This window comes from Cetorhinus maximus, chromosome 31 (genome assembly GCF_964194155.1).
Source record: "Cetorhinus maximus chromosome 31, sCetMax3.hap1.1, whole genome shotgun sequence".
Classification (NCBI taxonomy): domain Eukaryota; kingdom Metazoa; phylum Chordata; class Chondrichthyes; order Lamniformes; family Cetorhinidae; genus Cetorhinus; species Cetorhinus maximus.
Genome location: NC_135909.1, coordinates 18,373,576 through 18,397,187, shown reverse-complemented (window position 1 = coordinate 18,397,187; position 23,612 = coordinate 18,373,576). Strand labels below are relative to the sequence as shown.

General features: G+C 43.9%; 1 protein-coding gene and 4 non-coding genes across 5 annotated transcripts in view; 3 read left to right on the top strand and 2 right to left on the bottom strand.

Moving 5' to 3' along the window:
• Window positions 1-23,612, bottom strand: part of LOC144670308 (histone H2B-like) — a 518,579-nt gene that overhangs the window by 128,801 nt on the left and 366,166 nt on the right. The gene's annotated exons all lie outside the window — the stretch shown is intronic.
• On the top strand, window positions 4,880-4,951 carry trnag-ucc (transfer RNA glycine (anticodon UCC)). Its single transcript has one exon. It is a non-coding gene; the product is annotated as a tRNA-Gly (tRNA).
• On the top strand, window positions 7,554-7,625 carry trnam-cau (transfer RNA methionine (anticodon CAU)). Its single transcript has one exon. It is a non-coding gene; the product is annotated as a tRNA-Met (tRNA).
• On the bottom strand, window positions 12,626-12,707 carry trnas-gcu (transfer RNA serine (anticodon GCU)). Its single transcript has one exon. It is a non-coding gene; the product is annotated as a tRNA-Ser (tRNA).
• trnaf-gaa (transfer RNA phenylalanine (anticodon GAA)) lies at window positions 14,766-14,838 on the top strand. Its single transcript has one exon. It is a non-coding gene; the product is annotated as a tRNA-Phe (tRNA).

Genomic DNA, 23,612 nt, shown 5'->3' with positions numbered 1-23,612 from the left:
ATACTATGGGCCGAATGGCCTCCCTTTGCTGTAACAATTGTGAGATTCTATTCTATATATTATGAGTGTAAGCCTGACTTATGTTTAATATAAAATGTGTTTCAACTGGAGTTAATAGCTGTGGGTATTAATCAGATATTATGTCAGAGTTTTGGATTAGAGTTCCATCTCTGCGAACACAATCCTGAATGTCCATATATCATACAATCTAATACATTTCCCAGGATGTATGATCAGCTTCATGCAGATTGTAGATACACTGAGGTTTGGGGAGTGGTATGTAATGCATTGTTCAGTCTGCAGTCTTAGTCCTTTAACTTTGATTCTGTCTCTAATTTTCTCAGTAAATCATGGATGGTGGGCCCTCCTCTTAGAACATATACATTCCAATCGGAGCAAAAAATTCCATGAATTCTGAGATATCCCTTTAAATATCTGCCACTGCCTATCCCTTCGCCATGATCTCATTGAATGACGGAGCAGGCTCGAGTGACTGAGGGGCCGAATCCTGCTCCTGGTTCGTATGTTCCTGACTATGTTAGTACCAGAATTAACCAAAGTAATTCCACTCTCACATACAGCAGTAAAGATAAACAGATGCAGAATATGTTTCAAAGATTCCCAGATGTTGACAACGACTCTCACATTCCTATTCAATACCAGAAACTGACAGATACAGACTGAATTCTACACTCTGATTGCGGATCAGATGTTGGCATGTCCAGAATTAATCTCAAACACAGACCGGGTTCTGGGAGTGAATGCGAATTGCACACTCGGATAGCAGCACAGACTGAAATATATACAATCAATGCCACACTGATTTACAGCGCCAGAAACTGAGAAACTCATGAGCGAATTTCATTTCCAGTTCCATAAACTGACAAGCACAGGATACATCAGACACACACTGTACCACAGCTTCAAGAACAGAATGTACCCACTGTACTCTATCCCCCTACCTCACACAGTATCCGAGTAAGTGGCACACATTAGCAGAGCGTCAGAGAACCAGAAGGAAACTTGCATCCCCGGACGGTCCCTCGCACCGACAGCCAGACAACATTTCCCAATATATCTTTACACACTGAGAAACTCTGGCTGGAGAGAAGCCTTGTAGAATATGTTGCCTGGTTGCAGTAAATTGGCTAATGATTGGTGGAGAATTCGAAATCTGATTGGATATTTAAAGACACCAATCAGAAAAATAAGAGAGAAGAGGCTGTTTTAGTTTTTAAAAAGTGTCCAATCAGAATCAAAGTTCTCCAATCCTTCATTAGCATAGACCTGGGAGACTGTCTATTTAATCGGCGCTCGGAAGGGATTTGGTTTATTTCTGTGTCTGAAACTGGAAATGGTAGATGAGAAGAAACAAGTTCCCAAGAAGGGAGCCAAGAAAGCCTTAAAGAAACCGGTAGCAAAGGGCGGCAAGAAGCGGCGAAAGTCGAGGAAGGAGAGTTACGCCATCTACATCTACAAAGTGATGAAGCAGGTTCACCCCGACACCGGCATCTCCTCCAAGGGCATGAGCATCATGAACTCGTTCGTGAGCGATATTTTCGAGCGCATCGCGGGTGAGGCTTCCCGCCTGGCCCATTACAACAAGCGCAGCACCATCAGCTCCCGGGAGATCCAGACCGCCGTGCGCCTGCTGCTGCCCGGGGAACTGGCCAAGCACGCCGTGTCGGAAGGGACAAAGGCGGTGACCAAGTACACCAGCTCCAAGTAAAACCTGGCAATGGACTTAACAACATTCAAAACACAACGGCTCTTTTAAGAGCCACCCACAATCTCTCTGAAAAAGCTATTTCATCTCAATTTTTACTTTGTCATGTTTTAAATTTGAACATTTCGAACTCTGTTGTTTCCCTCATATTCGGGCTAATGTAGATTTATCACTCGCTCAATTCTTAGGTCCTGATAATAATGCCCCATAAATGAATGACTGCCCGCTCACCCTCTGCTCTTTGTTCTCAGACGTGTTTATATTCGGCCCCTTTCCCTGGCTTTGGAGAGAGAATAAAACGCAAATGCGTCAGTTTCCAGTTCTGGTCAAGTTTGGTCTCAATAATCGATCCGTTCATTTCCTATCAGCCCCGGTTGTGTCGGAACCTTCAGTCTCAACGCTGGCAAATTTACACCAGACATGTTTGCTTTTGACTCTCACGAATATCTACAATGTACCGTCCGTTTGTAGAACGATGTCAATGAGACTTTGCCGGCTGGTTAAAGGGTTTCATAAAAGATGGAAATTTTCTCCGAATAGATCCCGTATCTGGAACTTGGGATAAAATGTGAAATAGTCCCATCAGGGACGGGGAATTTTAAAACTTTGTCGTCAGACCGAGTTCACTTTATACATAAGACTTTCTACATGAAATTTATTCCTTATTTTATAAATCTATCGGCCGCCTTTTCGATGTCGAAAAGCGTAAATTTGGAGCTGTTATTTTCGGCTGGTTTTCAGGTTCAGATAAACCCAGACTGAAAATCAGAAACAGACAAATACAGATCAACCGTAGAATAGAGAAAGGGAGAGCGAGATTAAGTAAATCTAACATTCGTATATTAAATACTGAATTACCTGTTTCCAATTAACACTATGTTCTGTCCGTTTTTTTACAAATTTGGCGGGCTTTGAAAATTTGTCAAAAAAATTGGTTGAAATTTGGCGCCGGTATTTTCCGCCCTCACTCCGTGAGTCTCCGGATTGGTGAGTTCAGTAGATATCTGATTGGTGATATGAACAAAGACGCGGCACAAAGTGACCAATCAGCAATGCCCGCAGCACCATTCCTCCCGAAGCTATAAGAGAAGCGAATGTGAGAGGATTTCCTCATTCTCTGTGAAAGTGTTTGTGAGATTGTGAAATGTCTGGAAGAGGAAAGACCGGCGGTAAAGTTCGATCCAAGGCCAGATCTCGCTCCTCCCGGGCTGGACTGCAGTTCCCGGTGGGCCGTGTTCACAGGCACCTGAGAAAGGGCAACTATGCTGAGCGTGTGGGTGCCGGAGCCCCGGTCTATCTGGCTGCTGTGCTCGAGTATCTGACGGCTGAAATCCTCGAGCTGGCCGGTAACGCGGCCCGGGACAACAAGAAGACCCGCATCATCCCCAGACACCTGCAGCTGGCCGTCCGCAACGACGAGGAGCTCAACAAGCTGCTGGGAGGGGTGACCATCGCTCAGGGCGGGGTGCTGCCTAATATCCAGGCCGTGCTGCTGCCCAAGAAAACCAGCGCCGCTGCGGCCTCGAAGACCAAGTGAAGCGGCCATTCTTTAATCTAATAACCCAAAGGCTCTTTTCAGAGCCACTCACAGAGTCTGTGAAAGGGCTGCTCACTGTCTGAACTCATTTCATTCTGGCTCTGAAGGAGCGTCATGCCCATTCGGAACGGTAACTCTGTCCCCACACAGATGCTGCCAGACCTGCTGAGTTTTTTCCAGCATTTTCGTTAAAAAATACTAGCTTCGCTGCAAAAGACAGCCCGGCATACCTTACAACCCGCTTTCAATTCGGATTCCTTACCTGATCTGTTTGTAACAGGCGGGTAGAAAGCTATTGATGGGCGAAATGACCGTGAAGGCCGATAGTTCTGGGTCTCACACATAAACATCATGAACTGTATGGGTTTTATTCAGGTCACGGTTCAATAGATGTTGAAGAGAAAATGGTGTGAGTCATGTTTCCACTATACTGTAGTGGGAGAGTGGGGTCTGGGGAGGTAATACACCGCTCCACTCCCCACTTAAGACATCAACAACCTTAATAAATGAACTAATGACCGAAAAAGGACATGTTTGATTCATCTTTAGATTTCTCTCTCCCGTTCCCAAGTCAGTGCTCTTAATGTGACGTTTTTGGTGGCTCTTAAAAGAGCCTTTGTTGTGTGTTTGGTAGAAAGGGTCGAGTTGTTCAGCTGCCGCATCCATAGAGAGTGCGTCCCTGGCGAGCTAGGCGGCGGATTGCTGGTTTGGTGATGCCCTGGATATTATCACGAAGCACTTTGCGATGCCGCTTTGCTCCGCCTTTCCCCAGTCCTTTAAACCAGCAATCCGCCGCCTCTCACTCTCTGTCCCTTTCTCAGTCAGGTCGGGGCGGGCTACATAAAAGAGGAACGTGAAGCAGCTCGAAACAAATCTTACTCAATGGAACGTCTTGTTTATCTATAGTTAGAAACCCGGATCTTTTAAATCCAGACCTGTCAGCAATATCCCCGCCTCATTCCAGTCGCTTCTACAAACAGACAAACAGTCTGCTTCCATTTCTAGGACAGCTTCTATTCCAAATGATTGGGACTAAGAACAAGATAAAATCGGATCACGGGTCTGTAATTTAGTTTATTGAGCGGGAATTCGAAAAGTTTTGCAAAGATTGAACCGGTCAGTGAAAGTGTCTGTCTAACAACTGGAAATGAATACCGGCTGAAATTTAAACGGTTGGTATTGAATTTGTGACAACAAATCAATTATTTTAAGGGAAGTGTTGGTGTAGTTATTTCAGAGAGAACTTCATCACCCCTTCCAGGATAAGTTGCATTTTTTTACTGTTCGGAACTTTGTGGATATCTACATGGAGCCGTTGTAGTTGGTCACTATCTTTGTCTGTTTCACGGCCCGTTCCCCGGGCAGCAACAGACCTTTTCCTGTCTCGATGTGTCCACAGAAACAGCAGGAGCCAATTTATTGTGGACTGGTGCCATCTGCTGGCTGCACGTGAGACGTGCAAAGAGGTAACTTCTTTGGGGACATTTTAAATGAGTGTGAAACAACATAAACATGGTGAGAATTATTGCAAAACAGTTTATCATTCATACACAAGATGCCAAAGATATAGTGTGTTTCCCGGTACTATAAATGCTGACTGTGATTTAAAGAAGTGTGCGATGGTGGTATAGTGGTGAGCATAGCTGCCTTCCAAGCAGTTGACCCGGGTTCGATTCCCGGCCATCGCAGTAATGACTTATTTTTCAGCATTATCCGTGATCAGACCACAATTCCGGACCCGCAGAGTTAATCTCTGTGGTTTCCAAAATTAGATAAAGAACAGAAAGTGTGGGGAGATTTCCAACAAGAAAATAAAGGACTAACGAAATAAAATAAGTCTAACATTTTCATCACTCACGTTTTTCGAACGTAAAATTCGGGCCTTGGGTGGAAAGACGCCTCACCTCCTCCCCCTCGCATATTTCCGATATGTCGATGATACGTTTGTTATATTTAAATCCGCAGCTGCATGTAACAATTTCCTTACATGTCTTTATGGGCTCCATCCTGCGCTCAAATTCACCTATGAAATGGAGCAGTCAAAATAACTCCCCTTCCTTGACACACTAGTTGAGAAATCTTCCAGAGGATTCTCTACCAGGATTACCGTAAGCCGACCTTCACTGGTCAATATACGCGTTGGGATTCTTACAGTCCCACGCTCTGTAAGATTGGTCTCATCGGCAACCTTGTAAATAGGGCCCGAGCCATTTGCTCACCGTGCAAGCTTGATGCTGAAACCTGGCTCATCAAAGGCATCCTGCAGGGTAATGGCTACCCTGATCAGATCATTTCGCGCTGTGTATCACACAAGCTCATGACCGGACCTAAGACGGTCACTTTCCACCCTGAAGTATATTCTCTATCAGTATAAATTGGTGTCTTCCCCTTATATTGGTTTTCTTGGGAGTGTCCTGTTGAGTGCAGAAGGAAAAGCTTTGACATGTCTCTTTTTTCAGCCATTCTCAAATACATTGGCGCTTATTTTCAATTTGAAAACCCGTTTCAGCTCTGCCAGTTTGGCTCAATCAATCTGCGGCCCATTTTCTCATTAATCTTTGAAAGTTGGTGAAATAAGCTGCTCTCTGATTGGTTACAAAAGCCACCCAATGAGATTCCGAACACATTGACCATTCAGAAGTGGCCGACTGCATTCCCCAAAGACAGGGGAAGGGCGAGTGCGGGATGAATTTTTCATTCGTGGTGTAAGTGTGTGTAAGATTGTAGAAAGACCGGCGGTAGAGCCCAGGACAAAGCCAAAGCCAAGTCTCGCTCCTCCCGGGATGGACTGCAGCTCCCCGCGGGCCGTGTTCACAGGTCCCTGAGAAAGAGCAGCTATGCTGAGCGTGTGGCTGCTGGAGCGCTCCGCTCTTCCGATTGTAACATTCCCGGCCGCTTTCAGGGGACAGGATCAGAAATCAGCCGTTTCTCTCTGTCCCGATGAAGCCTGTGTGAAGGAGTCGGTTGGTAACCAATGTCATTGCGTTTCCAGTGAGCTGAGATTGGCTCTGTTTTAAATCGCTGCTTTGTTACCGCCGGTTACAGATAAGAGATTGACACATTTAATCTGTTCCTAAAATAGCGCCAGGATTCTGTGACGCAAAATGCAATATTACAGCTCCTAAAGTGTGAGATTAAAATTGCCTGGAAATTAAGCCGTTCGGCTATTATCTTTTTTTTCCGTCAAATTGGCAGGCTTTTCGATTTTGAAAATATAAGCCAATCGGCACGTCCAATTCCTGCTACCTGGCTCTCCGAATGGTTGAAGATTTGGATTGAGAATGGACTGCCCAATCAGAGCTAGAGCCTGTCTAAAGCCTCTCAAACCATTCACAATGATTATTTATGGATGTTAAACTGATGGAATCTGTACCTTCCACCCCATCTGTACTTGAGTCCTAAAATATATTTTTTTCCAACAGGCAAATAATTGAAGGAACCAGAATAAATGTGGTGTTTCCTCCAGCCAAGCTAGAATGAAGATTCCCGCCAGCTCCTCCCACACAGTCCGTACATTATCATTAACAGAGCGCAGAGACACAGACAGGACATCAATTTCACAGTCACAGACAGCAGAAATAGTTCCAGAGTCACACTTTCCATCCATCAATCAAAGAGTGCAGGAGAGATAGATGTTGTTTCCATGTTACCTCGACTCAGTACCAGAGTCCAAGACAGTGACTGTCAGAATAAATCCAAACACATTTGCAGTTCCACTGACAATGTCTCCACACTCACATACAGTAACCAAGACTGACAGGTTCAGAATGTCTCTCAGTTTCACACAGTACCAGTAAGTGACATAGATATTGAATCCCACGTTCACAAAATGGGCCAGAAAAGGGCAATGAAGAATGTATCTCACTCTCAAATACAAAACAACAATCTGACGGTTTCAGCACAACATTATAACTTCTGCTTGGTATAACAAAATATTATGAAATGTCATCTTCACCGTTAGTAATTCCAAATACCTCCCTTCGCCGTCCAATAAAATGTGAACGGTTCTTGTCTGTTCTGTCGCTCTCTGAGTGTGCTGACATCTACTGGCCAGAGCTGAGAAGTGCAACAGAGCGGAACTTTTTTTTAAATTCAATGGACGTGAGATTCGCTGGCTCAGCCATCATATTTATACAACCGGGAACACGTGTGTACTGCAGGGAAGCATTTTACACAACAACAAAGAACATTTCTCAACACCAGAGAGCACAATTCCACAGCAGGAAATATATTCTAAACATGTGAAACACTTTAACACCATAATGGAACAGTAGACATTAAAAATCAAGCAGCAGAGTGGCGCAGCGGGAGCGTGCTGGGCCCATAACCCAGAGGTCGATGGATCGAAACCATCCTCTGCTATTTACGTTCTCATTAATGCCAAAAGGGAGCATTTTCTGTTACCCACAATCATGTCTGTTATTTGCAACAGTTTCTTGCTTCCAGTGCAAAAATTCAATCTTCAACAAATCTCTGATATGGTGTTTATTCACAGATGGATACAAGCTGGAAATGCTGCAAACACATCCCAGCCAATGCTTTCCCCTTTCCCTCAGCCCATTCCTCCCAAAGAACTGGCACAGGCGCAATGTCCTGAGTGGCCACCTCCTCTTCACTATCACTGTATGATTATCTGAATAGAAAAAACATCCTCTTAGATGGAAACAATATCCTCAAGGTCATATTTTTTAAAGTTAATTCACGGGATGTCGGCTTCGCTGACTGGGCCGGAATTATTTGCCCATCCCGAGTTGCCCTTGAGAAGGTGGTGGTGGGCTGACTTCTTGAACCGCTACATTCCGTGTGGTGTAGGTACACCCACAGTGCTGTTAGGAAGGAAGTTCCAGGATTTTGACCCAGCGACAGTGAAGGAACGGCGATATGTTTACAAGTCAGGATGATGAGTGACTCGGAGGGGAACTTAGCCGCAGGTTTTCCGATCTATAGGACACCCTGCAGTAATTCGTCATCTTTATTTGAACAGCAGCGTCCTCCCTGTGACCTGAACCACCGAGAAGGACAAAACTATCAGCATAGCGGAGACATCATCGCACCAAATACACAGTTCATCATTATCTGGACAGAAATTGTCATTCCTTCTTAATCACTGGTTTAATTTATGGAATTCCGTCCCCATTATTAATAGTATTAATCATAATAATACTTAACCATAATTATCATAAAAGTTTCATTCCTTCGGTACAGATTGCACTAAATTATTATTTGACAGCCTCTGATTGTTTCCTGTCTTGTTTTACCTATTAACAGCCGATGGGAATTTAACGTGCTCAGTTTATCACTCATTCCGTCCTTATTGGCCTTACTTGAGGTGATAACCAGCATGTATATGACCTTTGTGCTCGAACTGAATGTCTGTCTCTAACATATTGCTGTCACTCATTGCCAGATGCTCATTCACTATCACATTGTTAAGTTATTCTAAATTCCAGTGAGTCTAGATCCAACCTGATCAACCCTTCCTCATTCGAAAACCTCCTCAGTCGAGGAAATATCCCAGTCACCTTTCTCTGGAACTGACTCCAATGCAAGTATGTCCATCCTTCAGTAATCAGACCAAATCAGCACCCATTATTCTAGGTGTGGTCTCGCCAATGCCCTGAACAGTTGCAGCAAGGCTTCTCCGCTTTTCTATTCCAGTCCCCTTGCAATTAAGACCAACATTCCACCTGCCCTCCTAAGTATTTGATGCACCTAAATGACAACTTTTTTTCAATGATTATTATACAGCGGCATCCATATCCATCTGTACTGCAGCATTCTGCAATGTCATCTAAACATTTTTTGTAATTCTTGTACAAGGATCCCTCTGTACCACAGGATTCTGCAGTCTCTCTCCATCTCAGTAATATTCCTCTCTCCTATGCTTCTTGCAGAAGTGGTCAACCTGACATTTTACTACATTGTACTTCCATTTTATCCCCACTCACTTGAACATCTACATATCTATGCAGGCTCTTTCTCCACCCTCTGGTCTCACTCAGCTCTCACTCTCGGCTCCTCTGGCATAGTCCCAAGATTCTGACTGTTTAGGAAATTCTCGGATCTTTTTTTAGTTCAAGATGGATGACCTCACTCTTCCCAGTGTTGACCACCACCGGCCACAGTTTTATTCACTCACTGAATCTGTCAATGACCCTTTGAAACTTGCTGCTCCCACATACGCTACTAACCATGTCACCTAACCTAGTGTTATCAGCAAACTTGAATATAGGCTGGAAGTTATTAACATTTACAATAAAACAGAAAGTGCTGTAAAAACTCAGCAGCCCTGGCAGCATCTGTGCAGAGAGAAACAGAGTCAACGTTTGAGTCCGTATGGCTCTTCTTCAGAGCTCGCCACAACTTTACCCTTTTTGTCCCTTATTCAATTTTGTATCCATGCTGTCGCTGCCCCTTTAATCCCAGCTGCTGGAATTTTACCAAGTTCATTATGTGGGACTTTTTCAAATCCCTTTGGAAGTCCAGACACACTTCATCATGCTCACTTCCCTGGTCAATGTTCTCTGACACGTCATCAAAGAGCTTTATTAAGTGTTTCAGTGCTGATTTTCTGTTAACCAATCTGTGCTGGTTATCATTTATCAACTCATGTTCTACCGAGCGACAATGAATTTTGTTCTGGATTATTGTCTTTAAACGTTTCCCCACCTCCAGCATGAGACTAACTGCTCTGTAGTTACTGGGTTTATCCCTCTCCATTTTAAACACGGATGTAACATCAACAACCTGCAGTTGTTTGGCTTCACTCCCATATCCAAGGAGGATTGAAAGATTGTGGCTCGAGTCTCTGCTATTTCCACCCTTCATTCCCTCAGTAATCCAAGGTGTATCCGATTCGGATCGAGCAGCTTTTCTACTGTGAGCGGTGCCAGCCTTGTGATAGCTTCCACTTCATCTATTTTCATCCTATCCAATTTCCCCACCAATGACATTAGCAGCATCCGCTTGTTTTGTGATGACAGGTTTAGTGCAAAGTTTACGAGGCAAATACCAGGGATGGGCCGGTTGTCTTATGAGGTGAGGTTGAACAGGTTAGGCTTGTATCACATGGAGTTCAGGAGAGTAAGAGGCAACTAGATTCAAACCTTTAAGATCCTGAGGGTCTTGACAGGGTGGAGGTGGAGAGCACGTTTCCTCTTGTAGCAGAATCTGGAACTAGGGGTCACTGTTTATAAATAAGGGGTCGATCATTTCAGACAGAGTTAAGGATTTCTTTTCTATCTGAGGGTCGAGCGTCTTTGGAGCTCTCTTCCTCAAAAGCTGGTGGAAGCAGAGTCTTTGAATATTTTAAACGCAGAGTTAGATAGATTCTTGATTAACAAGGGGGGGAAGTGAAAGGTTATTGGGGGTAGGAAGGAATGTGAGGTTGAGGTTACAATCAGATCAGGCAGGGTCTTACTGAATGGCGGAGCAGGCTCGAGGGGCTGAGTGGCCTACTCCTGCTGCTAATTAGTTTGTTTGTATGTTCTCATTTAGTACATCAGCCATGCCCTCTCCCTACACAGGATCTCCAAATCAGCCCCACTTAAAGTGACTGCCCTTATGCTGGTAAAAAATCTTCAGTGTTTTCAGTTGTTACCTGCAAATCTTTTCTCATACGCTCTCCCTTCTGATCTAATTTCCTTTTCCATTTCTCCTCTGCACTTTCTGTATTCTGCTTGGTTCTGTAATGTATTATGAATCTGACTATTATCATCAGTCTTATTTGGAGTTCCCACAGAGCACAGGATGTGTAGGCAACAGCTCTCAGCTGTCCCAACATTTCACTGAAATGAATTGTCTAGTTAAGTAAAGTTTTCGCTATTTAGAGAGTTCCACTCCTTCCCTCTTGTACTTTTGCTGCAGTATCTGGGTTAAAATTACACAGCAGCTCCTTCCCCCTCTGCACTTAACCCTCACTTGCAAAAAATTGAAATTTTTAAGTCTTCACTCTGAAATTTACTCTCTCTGTGTTTGAGCTCACAGGTCACTTGTGTTCTTGTTTGTAATTTAATTGCTCCACGTAATTAACCTGAAAATAAGATTTGATTTTGAATATCAATTCATTTGCACTGTAATTCCAGTTTATTTCAATACAATATATCAACAAACTAGAAGTTTGCTCCTAGTTTCTATGTTTTCCAGGGAAAATCTAGAGGTGACTTATTTGTTCTGCAATAACGTGCCTGCTCAACTCAGGTCAATAAATCCTGTTCTAAACAGAACGCTTTATACAGACAATACATCGACTTGATGAGCTGATGGTGCACGGAGCACTCAGCTTTTACTCACTGATCTTCACAAGAGTTGCTTCAGTTTTGATGTTGACTTGTTCGCTGGTGTCGATTTACTCAGACTCTTCACCTGATTTCTGTGCTGTCCATTGAAGCTTTCTCAGCAGAGTTCTCAATAATAGCTTGACTTTTCCTCATAGGATTTCAAACTTGATGGTTTTTGAACTATTTTATCAAATGATTTTGTTTTGTAAACGTCACAGTCGCTCTCATGATCAGGCAGAAAGTTTAACTGCTGCGTTTTCAAGCAGCCGACAGCTTTATTTGAGATGTCATTGAGACAGGATTTTGAGTTTGAATCCAGTCACAAAATGTTCCAATGAAGCTCAAGGTTCGCTCGAGGAACAGCGGCTCATCCTTCAATGAGGAACTTTACAGCCTTCCAGTGTGAACATTCAGCTCAACAATATCGCTCTGTAAAAATTGCCAACATTCTGGTTTCCTTCTGTTCGCAGATGTGGGTTTGAGCCTCGGTTTCACTGAGATGTTCTGAATTGATCTTTTTCATGACGTCACAAAGCGCTTTATTATTCAACACGTCTGTCCATTACAGGGGCTGATGGAAGATCCAATCAGTGAGGTGCGCATTCACCCTTTTAAAACATTATTTCAGGGGATGTGAGCGTCGCTCGCAAGGCCAGTCTTTGTTACACATCCCAAACTGCCCTTGAACTCAGTGGCTTTCTCAGCGGGCAGTTAGGAATCAAACTCATACGTAGCCCAGTCCATGGAAGACATCAGTGAACCAACACTGAGATTAGCGTTTATTTGCAGGTTTTAATTATTGAGTTTAATTTCCATCGGCAACTATGGTGGGAAATGAACCCAAGTCCCCGGAATATTTCCACTGCTCTAATGTTTCCCCTGAGAGAGAGGTGGAAATATAATGTCGAAAGGACACTAAGTTTGACCCGCATGTTATTGTGAACAAAAGTACCGAATCCAAGATCTTACAAGAAAAGTCGAAGCAAGTTGGCCTCATAACTTGGGTTGGAGAATCACATCAGTGATTCCAGGCAGAGCTTCTGCAAAATCACCGCAATTAGGCGGAAACAGTTGATAAAGTAACGACGAAGGTGGGATTCGAACCCACGTGTGCAAAGCACAATGGATTAGCAGTCCATCGCCTTAACCTCTCGGCCACCTCGTCACAAAAGACGGGTTATTAAACCCCCTTCTATACTTTTTGCATCCATGAACCGTTGAAATAAATGATCCTCTTTGGTACAGCCCCTAAATATTCGGCCAGATGTGTAAAGATGGAAACGTAGTTTATGTCATTAAAATAAATGTGCACCACAACAGATCAGTGACTGTTGCAAACCGACTGATGTGAAACACTTCAACACTTCACCCTAATATCCAACATGTTTCTACACAGTGTGAAAACCCACCACGGAACGACCGGAAGTTACAAGCATTTGGTCGCAAAAGGAAACCCCTCCCAGCTCACTGTAAGCACCGGAACACAGCTAAAATGTGGTAAATTAAAATGAAACACTGGGGTTCCCAGTTCTGCTTGTCCTTTCAGTCAAGATTGAAACTGAGTGCAATCAGCCTCCCTCGTGAATCCACAAGTAGACAGTTCACTCATTTAATGCATTAGAATAAATTCAGAGTCTCATGGCACGGAGAAACGTTCTTTAAACTTGGCATTCATTTATGTCACGTGTGTTGAGGTGATGCATTCCCTGCAATGACTTCCCGGGTGTTCAAACCTGGTCCTGATTTCCGGAACTGCCACCACCTCGAGCGCGATAGAAAATGCTGCATTAAGATGGGCTCGTCTGGGAATTGAACCCGGGACCTCTCGCATACCAACTCAATGGAAATCCCAAAGCGAGAATCATGCCCCTAGACCAACGAGCAGGTGGCATAGCAAAACCCCATCAAGGAATCCTTTCATTGTCACACAAAGTGCATCAATCATAAGCGAATTACCGTTCATGCTGGAAATCTTTTCCAATGTTTTACAAACCCCGGGGACGACTCCAACCAGTGGAGAATTTCCCGCCTTATTTCCTTTCACTTCAGTTTTGCTGGGGTTCCTTGATGCCACATTAGGTCAAATGCTTCTTTGAACTCAAGTGCAGTCACTTGCACCTCACGTCTTGAGTTCGGCTGTTTTCTTCAGGTTTGGACCAAGGCTGCAATGAGGTCAGGAAGAGAGTGACCCTGGCAGGAAACAAACTGAGCTTCACTGAGCGGGTTATTGCTGAGTAAGGGTCACTTGATCGCACTGTCGAAGACATTTTCCCTCATCTTCTTGATAAACAAGATAAGACGGATGGGGTGGTTTTTGCCGGTTGGATTTTCCTGTTTTTTTTGTGGACAAGACAGACCTGAGCAATTTCCCACATTGCTGGGTAGATGCTAGTCTGGTAGCTGTAATGGAACAACTTGGCGAGGAGCGAGATTATTTCTGGAGCACAGGTTGTCAGTACTGCTGCAGGAATGGTGTCAGGGCCCAAAGCCTTTGCAGTTACCCGTGCCTTCAGCCATTTCTTGATTTTACTTGGAGTGAATAGAGCTGGCTGAAGACTGGCATCTGTGATGCATTTCCCCAGCTTTGTGCAAAAGCAAAACTGAGGGAATCACATACGTGACTCTATGAAGATCATCTGCTAAACGGTGAAAGGCGACAGTGTTTATCACAAATGGGTTCCATTAATTCAGATACAGATTTGGTGCAAAATTAGCCATGACGAAGTGTGATACACACACATTTTTCTGATCTGCAGTTAGATGTGCTCCCGCTGTGACGTTTAAATAATCGTGAGTTGAGAAGGTTTAGGCGCTATCTGGTTGAGGTAATTGAAATGATTAATAGGTTTTAATGCGGAGAAATTATTTCCTCTTGTCGGGGAATACCGAACAAATGGATATTACCTAAAACTGAGAGTGAAGCCATCATATAGTGACGTCAGGGAGCAATTCACTCAAAGGAGGAAGAAAGCTGTTTGTTGGACAATCCCTGTGTGGCGATTGGCCGAGAGCTTATGGCAATGAACTGATGCTTTGTTTGGCTTTGCAACCCCTCTTTATCAAGAAAAACTGGAAAACTGGAGGGAACTGAAACGAGGTGTTGGCTGTCCTTTGTCATTATGCGATCATGTTCTCTAATATTAACGGAGGACTGTAGCTTCCTGTAAAACTAACATCCTTAGGTATCTGGGCCAATTCTGGCTCGAAGAAAGTGTTTCTGTCAGCCGAAATAGCTCAGTTGGGAGAGCGTTAGACTGAAGATCTAAAGGTCCCTGGTTCAATCCCGGGTTTTGGCAACACGTTGCAAATCCTTTAACCTGGGCAGCTGCTGCTCGTGTTATTTGCCAGCTGGTAATGCCATCAGTTTTTGGGGATACCCAGTTCAGCTTCTGAGGGGAGGGGAGACTTACCCTCCTCCAAAGCACACGGGCAGCTCTGTGCCCGCTGGTCCACGTTACTGGAATAAAGGTCGGTTTCACCTTTCTTGATAAAAACATATGAAAAACCGCTGGTCAACTCAGCTCCCATTAAACTATGCTAACAACCGTGCAACTCTCATGTGTTCCCAGCTTCTGGTCCATCGATCGGTCATTGGGAATTTAAATTCCTGAAAATCCGTCTGTTGATCCATTGCAATGGTGCTTCTTTTAACATTAACCAGGGGACCGTAATTGGAATCCAATTAATCCATTGTTTCCCTCTCATTTATTATTATTTCTTTGTGTATGTGTCTCTCAGTGATTAGGTCAAGAAATGAGCTCGCCTCAGTCATGCGGCGGACGGATCTCATGAGTATTACAAATATTTACCCTTTCCTTTTAAATTCAGATCAGAATTTATCATTGAAACACAGGAAATGCTGCTTAACCTGCTCCAAGGTCACTTCTATGACTGACTGAAACAACATAATTTGACCTTTCAGTAAGCCCTTTGTGTGCAGCCGTTTCTGGGGTTCTTCCTCAGTCACGAATATTGGAATTGGATCTTAGTTTTCTGCATGTTTAGTGGGAAGCCCAATATGTCATCTGCTTTACAGAAGGAGTCGACAGTGACTTGGAGCTAAGTTTCTGAGTGAGCGCCCTGTTACGAGCGGGATGGGAGGAGTGCGCCCTTGGTCTAGTCCCACTGCTCCACAGGTCACAACATTAGCTCAAATGTTCATTTCGCTCACCAAAATGGCCAATTATTTACCTTCACCAGTGTTCCCGAGAATAAAAGAGGTTTAAAAGTGGATTATTTCAATAAACCATAAATTTGTTTGTTTATTATAAAAAAGGTATTTTCGAATAGAAAAATAAAGCTTATGAACATTCAGTATGGATCTGAAATTATGCGAATTAATCTTTCGAGATACCATAAGTCACACACACACACACACACACACGCTCTCCCTCTCTCACAAACACACACACACACACATACATACACACACACACACTCTCCCTCTCTCACAAACACACACACACACGTTCTCCCTCTCTCACAAACACACACACACACACTCATAATAGAACACCATGATATTAAAAAGAGAAATAGGGGAAATTAAAGCAAAATGATGGGGATGTTGAAAATCAGAAACAAAAACAGAAAATGCTGGAGAAAATCAGCTGGTCTAACAGCATCTGTGCGGAGAAATAAATACAGAGTCAACGTTTCGAGTCCTTATGACCCTTCTTTAGAAAGGGGACAATTTTGAAAAACATTAAACGTCAATGGATCAAGGCAAAGGTCAGGGTGTGCAGTCCTTGATATGGGGTCAGTGTTCCACAGTCGCTCCCCCAGCACTGATCCGTGACAACATCAAGGAGTTGGTGCTAATCTTCTCAAAGGAAAAAAAAGGCCACTTTTTAAAACACAGTCTCCCAGGTATGTTTTCTTTCAGAACCATGAAATCCATGTGACCCTATTTCTACACAGCCCTATCGGGTCAAAATGTTCACAGCCTGATTTCAACATGGAGTTGTAGGCTTGTCTGAAAGAACATCCAGACTGGCAGAGCTGGGGGTGGCGGGGGGGGTGGTGGGTGGGGTGGTGCGTCCGGGGGGTGAGTGTGGTGGCAGTTGGGAGTATGCAGTGAGGGGAGGGGCGTGTTGTGGGGGTAGATGTTGGTGGGTGGGGCGGGAGGGTTACAGCTTCATATTACATGACCATATTTTAGCTGTGTTATTGGAGTTGCGGAAATTCAGCTTTAATTCGACTTAGCAAAGAAGCTCAGGGGGAATTAACGGTCAGGGAAGTTAGGCAGCGCTCACTTCAATTGCTGGTCATCACATGTCTAAGTGGCAGTTTCTCAGGGCATTAAGAGTTGGGATGGGGTTACTTTTGGCAGAAAGTGTTGAAGTGGCATTTTCCTGCGACAAAACTGATAGCCAAGAATGTGCGGCAAATTAACAGAAAGTCCAACCAACTCATCCACACAGTCAAGCTGGTGAAACGAAATGACTGGCGACCTGGCTCTCACCCTGATCACTCGGTTCTCGGACTCCTGCAATGTTCCGATGAAGCTCAAGGTTCGCTGGAGGGACAGCGGCTCATCCTTCAATGAGGAACTTTACAGCCTTCCAGTGTGAACATTCAGCTCAACAATATCGCTCTGGAAAAACTGACAACATTCTGATTCCCTTCTGTTCGCAGATGTGGGTTTGAGCCTCGGTTTCACTGAGATGTTCTGAATTGATCTTTTTCTTGACGTCACAAAGCGCTTTATTATTCAACACGTCTGTCCATTACAGGGGCTGATGGAAGATCCAATCAGTGAGGTGCGCATTCACCCTTTTAAAACATTATTTCAGGGGATGTGAGCGTCGCTCGCAAGGCCAGTCTTTGTTACACATCCCAAACTGTCCTTGAACTCAGTGGCTTTCTCAGCGAGCAGTTAGGAATCAAACTCATATGTAGGCCAGACCAGGGAAGACATCCGAGAACCACCACTGAGATTAGTGCTAAATTGCAGGTTTTAATTATTGAGTTTAATTTCCATCAGCAACTATGGTGAGAAATGAACCCAAGTCCCCGGAATATTTCCACTGCTCCAATGTTTCCCCTTAGAGAGAGATGGAAATATCATGTCGAAAGGACTCTAAATCGGATTCCCATGTTACTGTGAACAAAAGTATCGAATCCAAGATCTTACAAGAAAAGTCGAAGCAAGCTGGCCTCATAACTTGGGTTGGAGAATCACATCAGTGATTCCAGGCAGAGCTTCTGCAAAATCACCGGAATAAGGCGGAAACAGTTGATAAAGTAACGACGGAAGTGGGATTCGAACCCACGCGTGCAAAGCACAATGGATTAGCAGTCCATCGCCGTATCCTCTCGACCAGCTCATCGCAAAATGCGGCCTATTAAACCCCCTTCTATACTTTTTGCATCCATGACCCGTTGAAATAAACGAACCCCTTTGGTACAGCCCCTGAATATTCGGCCAGATGTGTAAAGATGGTAACGTAGTTTACGTCATTAAAATAAATGTGCATCACATCAGATCAGGGACTGTTGTAAACCGACTGATGTGAAACGCTTCAACACTTCAACCTAATATCCAACATGTTTCTACACAGTGTGAAAATCCAGCGCTGAAAGACCGGAACTTACAAGCATTTGGTCGCAAAAAGAAACCCCTCCCAGCTCACTGCAAGCACCGGAACACAGCTAAAATGTGGTAAATTAAAATGAAACACTGGGGTTCCCAGCTCTGCTTGTCCTTTCAGTCAAGATTGAAACTGAGTGTAATCAGCCTCCCACGTGAATCCACAAATAGACAGTTCACTCATTTGATGCATTAGAATAAATTCAGAGTCTCATGGCACGGAGAAACGCTCTTTAAACTTGGCATTCATTTATATCAGGTGTGTTGAGGTGATGCATTCCCTGCAATGACTTCCCGGGTGTTCAAACTTGCTCCTGATTTCCGGAACTGCCACCACCTCGAGCGCGAAATAAAAAAGCTGCATTAAGATGGGCTCGTCCGGGATTTTAACCCGGGACCTCTCGCATATCAACTCAACAAAAATTCCAAAGCGAGAATCATGCCCCTAGACCAACGAGCCACCTGCAGAAGAGAACGCAAACAAGGAATCCTTTCATTGTCACACAAAGTGCATCAATCATAAGCGCATTACAGTTCATGCTAGAAATATTTTCCAATGTTTTAGTAACCCCGGGGACGACTCCAACCAGTGGAGAGTTTCCCGCCTTATTTCCTTTCACTTCAGTTTTGCTGGAGTTCCTTGATGCCGCATTAGGTCAAAAGCTTCTTTGAACTCAAGTGCAGTCACTTGCACCTCACGTCTTGAGTTCGGCTGTTTTCTTCAGGTTTGGACCAAGGCTGCAATGAGGTCAGGAGCTGAGTGACCCTGGCAGGAAACAAAGTGAGCTTCAGTGAGCGGGTTATTGCTGAGTAAGTGCCACTTCATCGCACTGTCGAAGACATTTTCCCTCACCTTCTTGATAAACTAGAGAAGACTGATGGGGCGGTTTTTGCCGGTTGGATTTTCCTGCTATTTTTGTGGACAAGACAGACCTGAGCAATTTCCCACATTGCCGGGTAGATGCCAGTCTTGTGGCTTCACTGGAACAACTTGGCGAGGGGCGAGGCTATTTCTGGAGCACAGGTTTTCAGTACTGCTGCAGGAATGTTGTCAGGGCCCAAAGCCTTTGCAGTTACCCGTGCCTTCAGCCATTTCTTGATTTCACTTGGAGTGAATGGAGCTGGCTGAAGACTGACATTTGTGATGCATTTCCCCAACTTTGTGCAAAAGCAGAACTGAGGGAGTCACACACGTGGCCCTCGGAAACTCATCAGCTAAGTGGTGAAAGGCGACAGTGTTTATCCCAAACGGGTTCCATTCATTCAGACACAGATTTGGTGCAAAAGTAGCCATGACCATGTGCGACACACACACATTTTTCTGATCTGCCGTTAGATGTTGGATATTAGGTTGAAGTGTTGAAGTGATTCACATCAGTCGGTTTACAACAGTCCCTGATCTGACGTGAGGCACATTTATTTTAATGACATAAACTACATTTCCATCTTTACACATCTGGCCGAATATTTAGGGCCTGTACCAAAGAGGATCATTTATTTCAAAAGGCTGTTCATGCGAAAAGTATAACCGAGAGGTTAAGGCGATGGACTGCTAATTCTTTGTGCTTTACACGTGTGGATTCGAGTCCCATCTTCGTTGTTACTTTATCAACTTTTTTCCGCCTTATTGCGGTGATTTTGCAGAAGCTCTGCCTGGAATCACTGATGTGATTCTCCAGCCCAAGTTATGAGGTCATTTTGCTTCGACTTTTCTTGTAAGATCTTGGATTCAATACTTATGTTCACAATAACATGGGCATCCAACTTAGAGTCCATTCGACATGATATTTCCATCTCTCTCTAAGGCGAAACATTGGAGCAGTGGAAATATTCCGGGCACTTGGGTTCATTTCCCACCAGAGTTGCTGATGGAAATTAAACTCAATAATTAAAACCTGCAATTAAACGCTAATCTCAGTGCTGGTTCACTGGTGTCTTCCCTGGTCTGGCCTACATATGAGTTTGATTCCTAACTGCCCGCTGAGAAAGCCACTGAGTTCAAGGACAGTTTGGGATGTGTAACAAAGACTGGCCTCGCGAGCGACTCTCACACCCCCTGAAATAATTTTTTACAACGGTGAATGCGCACCTCACTGATTGGATCTTTCATCGGCCCTGTAATGGACAGACGTGTTGAATAATAAAGCATTTTGCGACTTAAAGAAAAAGATCAATTCAGAACATCTCAGTGAAACAGAAGGAATTCTCTTTAAGCTGCTCTAGAGACACTTTCACGGCTCAGTGGAACAATATAAATTCTCTGCCTTCACGGAATGAAGCCAGGCAGGAGCAGATACATGTGTCTCAATGATCAGACAATGTAGGTCAGGAAGCGTGTGTTTCGATGGTCTATGGATTCCTCTGTGAGGAATCTCTGGGAGGGGTTTGTTTTTGCTGCGGAATGTTTGTCTATTTCAGTTTTTCCGCAGTAGGTTTTCACACTGTGGAGATACATGCTGGACATGGTGTTGAAATGTTTCGCATCAGTCCATTCACACCAGTCCCTGAACTGATGCGATGGAAATTTCGTCGGCTAACAGAAACTCCATTTCCATTTTGATCATCTGGCTGAATATTCAGGACCTGTGCCAAAGAGGATCATTTAGTTCAACAGTCCATGGATGCCAACGCTCCATGACATCGTTAGATAAGTGTCATGCATGTGGCGAGGTGGTCCAGAGTTTAAAGCTGTGAATCCATTATGTTTCCCACGCGTGAGTTTGAATCCAGTTTTTGTATGGGACAGCGTAATGCAGAATGGAAATCTGAAATTATCATTGTAATATCAAACCCAAGTTATGAGGGCAGACGGATTGTCTCGACATTTCTTGTAATTCCTTGAATAACTATATTGAAGGTTTGATCTCATGCGCACGATGATTAAATGACTCGCTAGCTTCGTTATTTAACCTGGTGGACAGTCTGCAAACCAAGCGGGAATTTACCTTGTTCAGGGGCGTTGACAAGAAGAACGTCTTCACGCGAAGAGTATTGGAAATCAAGAAGTCTCCCCCACAGAAGCTACTGCGGCTGAGAGACAATGGAAACATTACAAAAAGATTATTCATATTGTTTATTATTATTTATTCCTTCACCGGAATTGGCTCTCGCTGACTAAGTCATCAGTTATTGCCCATCCCTGACTATCATCGAGAACTTGAAACCGCTGCAGTCCATGTGGTGTAGGTATACTCACAATGATGTTAGGAACCGAGTTCCACAATGTTGTGCCAGTGACGGTGAAGGAACGGCGATACAGCTCCAAGTCAGGATGGTGTGTGGCTTGAAGAAGAACTTGCAGGTGGTTGTGTTCCCACGCATCTGCTGCCATTGGCCTCCTAGGCGGTAGATTTCACGGGTTTGTAAGTTGTTGTGGACGGAGACTTGGTGAGTTACAGCAGTGCATCTTGTAGATGGTATACACGGCCGCCACTGTGCGTCGCTGTTGGAGGGATTGGATGTAAAAGGTGGTGTACTAGGTGCCAAGCAAGCGGGCTGCTTTGTCCCGTATGTTGTCGTGCTTCTTGAGTGCTCTTGGAGTTTCAAGCATTCAAGCAAATGGAAAGTATTCAGAAGGCGTCTGACCTGTGCCTTGTGGATGTGGGAAAGGTTTTGGGCTGGGGGAGCGGAGTCCCTCTCTGCAGAATTCCCAACACCTGAACTGCTTTTGTAAGCACAGTATTTGTATGTCTAGTCCAATATAGTGTCTACTCAATCATAACACCCAGGATGTGAATGGTGCTTTATTCAGCGATGTTAATTCCATTGAGCTTCAGGGGAGATAATTGGATTCTCTCTGGCTGGAGATGGTCACTGCCTGGCCACTGATGAGGCGCAATTCTTACTTGCCACCTATCAGCCCATGTCTGAATATTGTTCAGGCCTCACTGTTCATGCAACGGACAACTTCAGAACCTCATGACTCGCAAATGGTACTAAACATTGCGTAAATCATCTGCGAACATCCCGAATTCTGAATCTACTTTGCCGGGAAGGTCATTGATGAAGCAGCTGAAGTTGCATGGACATACATCTGTAACGTAGAGGCTGCAGTGCAGCTTCGCCAGAATGATAGTCGGATGAACTAGACTGGCAGGGGGATGGGGACCTGAGAGGGGAGACACGAGACAGGGAAACAAAGATAGAAATGAAAGACAGAAAAGCAAAAACATCAGAAGTAGAAGGCAGAGGAAACGGAGGCTGCAGCAAATAGGGCCAGAGTACAAAGAAAGATGTGTAAAAAGAAAAGCCTAAAGACACTGTAGCTGAATGAATGGAGCATTTGCAATAAGGTGAGTGAATTAACAATGCAAATAGATGTCAACGCATAGGATATGATTGTGATTACACAGACATGGCTGCAGGGTGACCAATGCTGGGAGCTGAATATCCAATGGTGTTCGATATTTAGGAAGAACAGGCAAAAAGGAAAAGTAGGTGGCGTGGCATTTTTAGTTAACGATGACATCAATACAATATTGAGAGAAAATCTAGATGCAGAATCAATCTAGGTGGAGCTGTGACGCAATCAGGTGCGGGAAACATTCGCGGGAGGTGTATACAGGCTTCCAAACAGAAGTGGTAAGGTAGGGGGCGGCATTAGACAGGGAATTAGAAATGCATGTAACAAGTGTGCTACAGTTGTCATGGGTGACTTTAATTTACATATAGAGTGGACAAATCAAATTATCAATAATACTGTGGTAAATGATGGATTGTGCTTGAAATAGCTTTTTTGACAAGTACATCGAAGAACTAACTAGGGAACAGGCTATAATAGATTTGTTTATTTTTTTCAATGAGACGGGGTTAATGAATAATCTTGTTGTGCGAAGTCCGTGAGGGAACAGTGACCATAATATGAAAGAACTCTTTCTTAGGTTATAAAATGAAGTAATCCAATCCAAAACTATGGTCCAAAATCAAAACAAAGGAAACTGCGGAGGCATGAGGAGTGATTTGGCTAAAATCGATTGGGGAACTTCATTAAAAGGCATGACGGTGGGTAGGCAATGATTACTACTTAAGGAATGAATTCATGCATTGCTACATGTGTATATTCCTTTTTGGCGCAAAAAGACAACAGGAAAAGTGGTCCAGCCATGGTGTACAAAATAAATTAAGGATAGTATTAGTTCCAAAGAGCAGTCATATAAATTTGCTGGAAAAAGTAGCAAGCCTGAGGATTGGAAGCAGTTTAGAATTCAATAAAGGAGAACCAAGAGGTTAATTAAAAGAGGAAAAATAGAGAATGAGAGTAAACTTGAAAGATACATAAAGAGTATTGTAAAAGCTTATATAAGTACGCAGAAGAAAAAGATTAATGAAGACAAATGTAGGGCCCTTACATTTCGAAACAACAAAATTTACAATAGAGAACAAGGATGTAGCAGGGCAATTCAACAACTACTTTAGTTCTATCCTCACGGAGGAAGACACAAGTAGATTCCCATAAATTCCAGCGAACCAAAGGTCAAG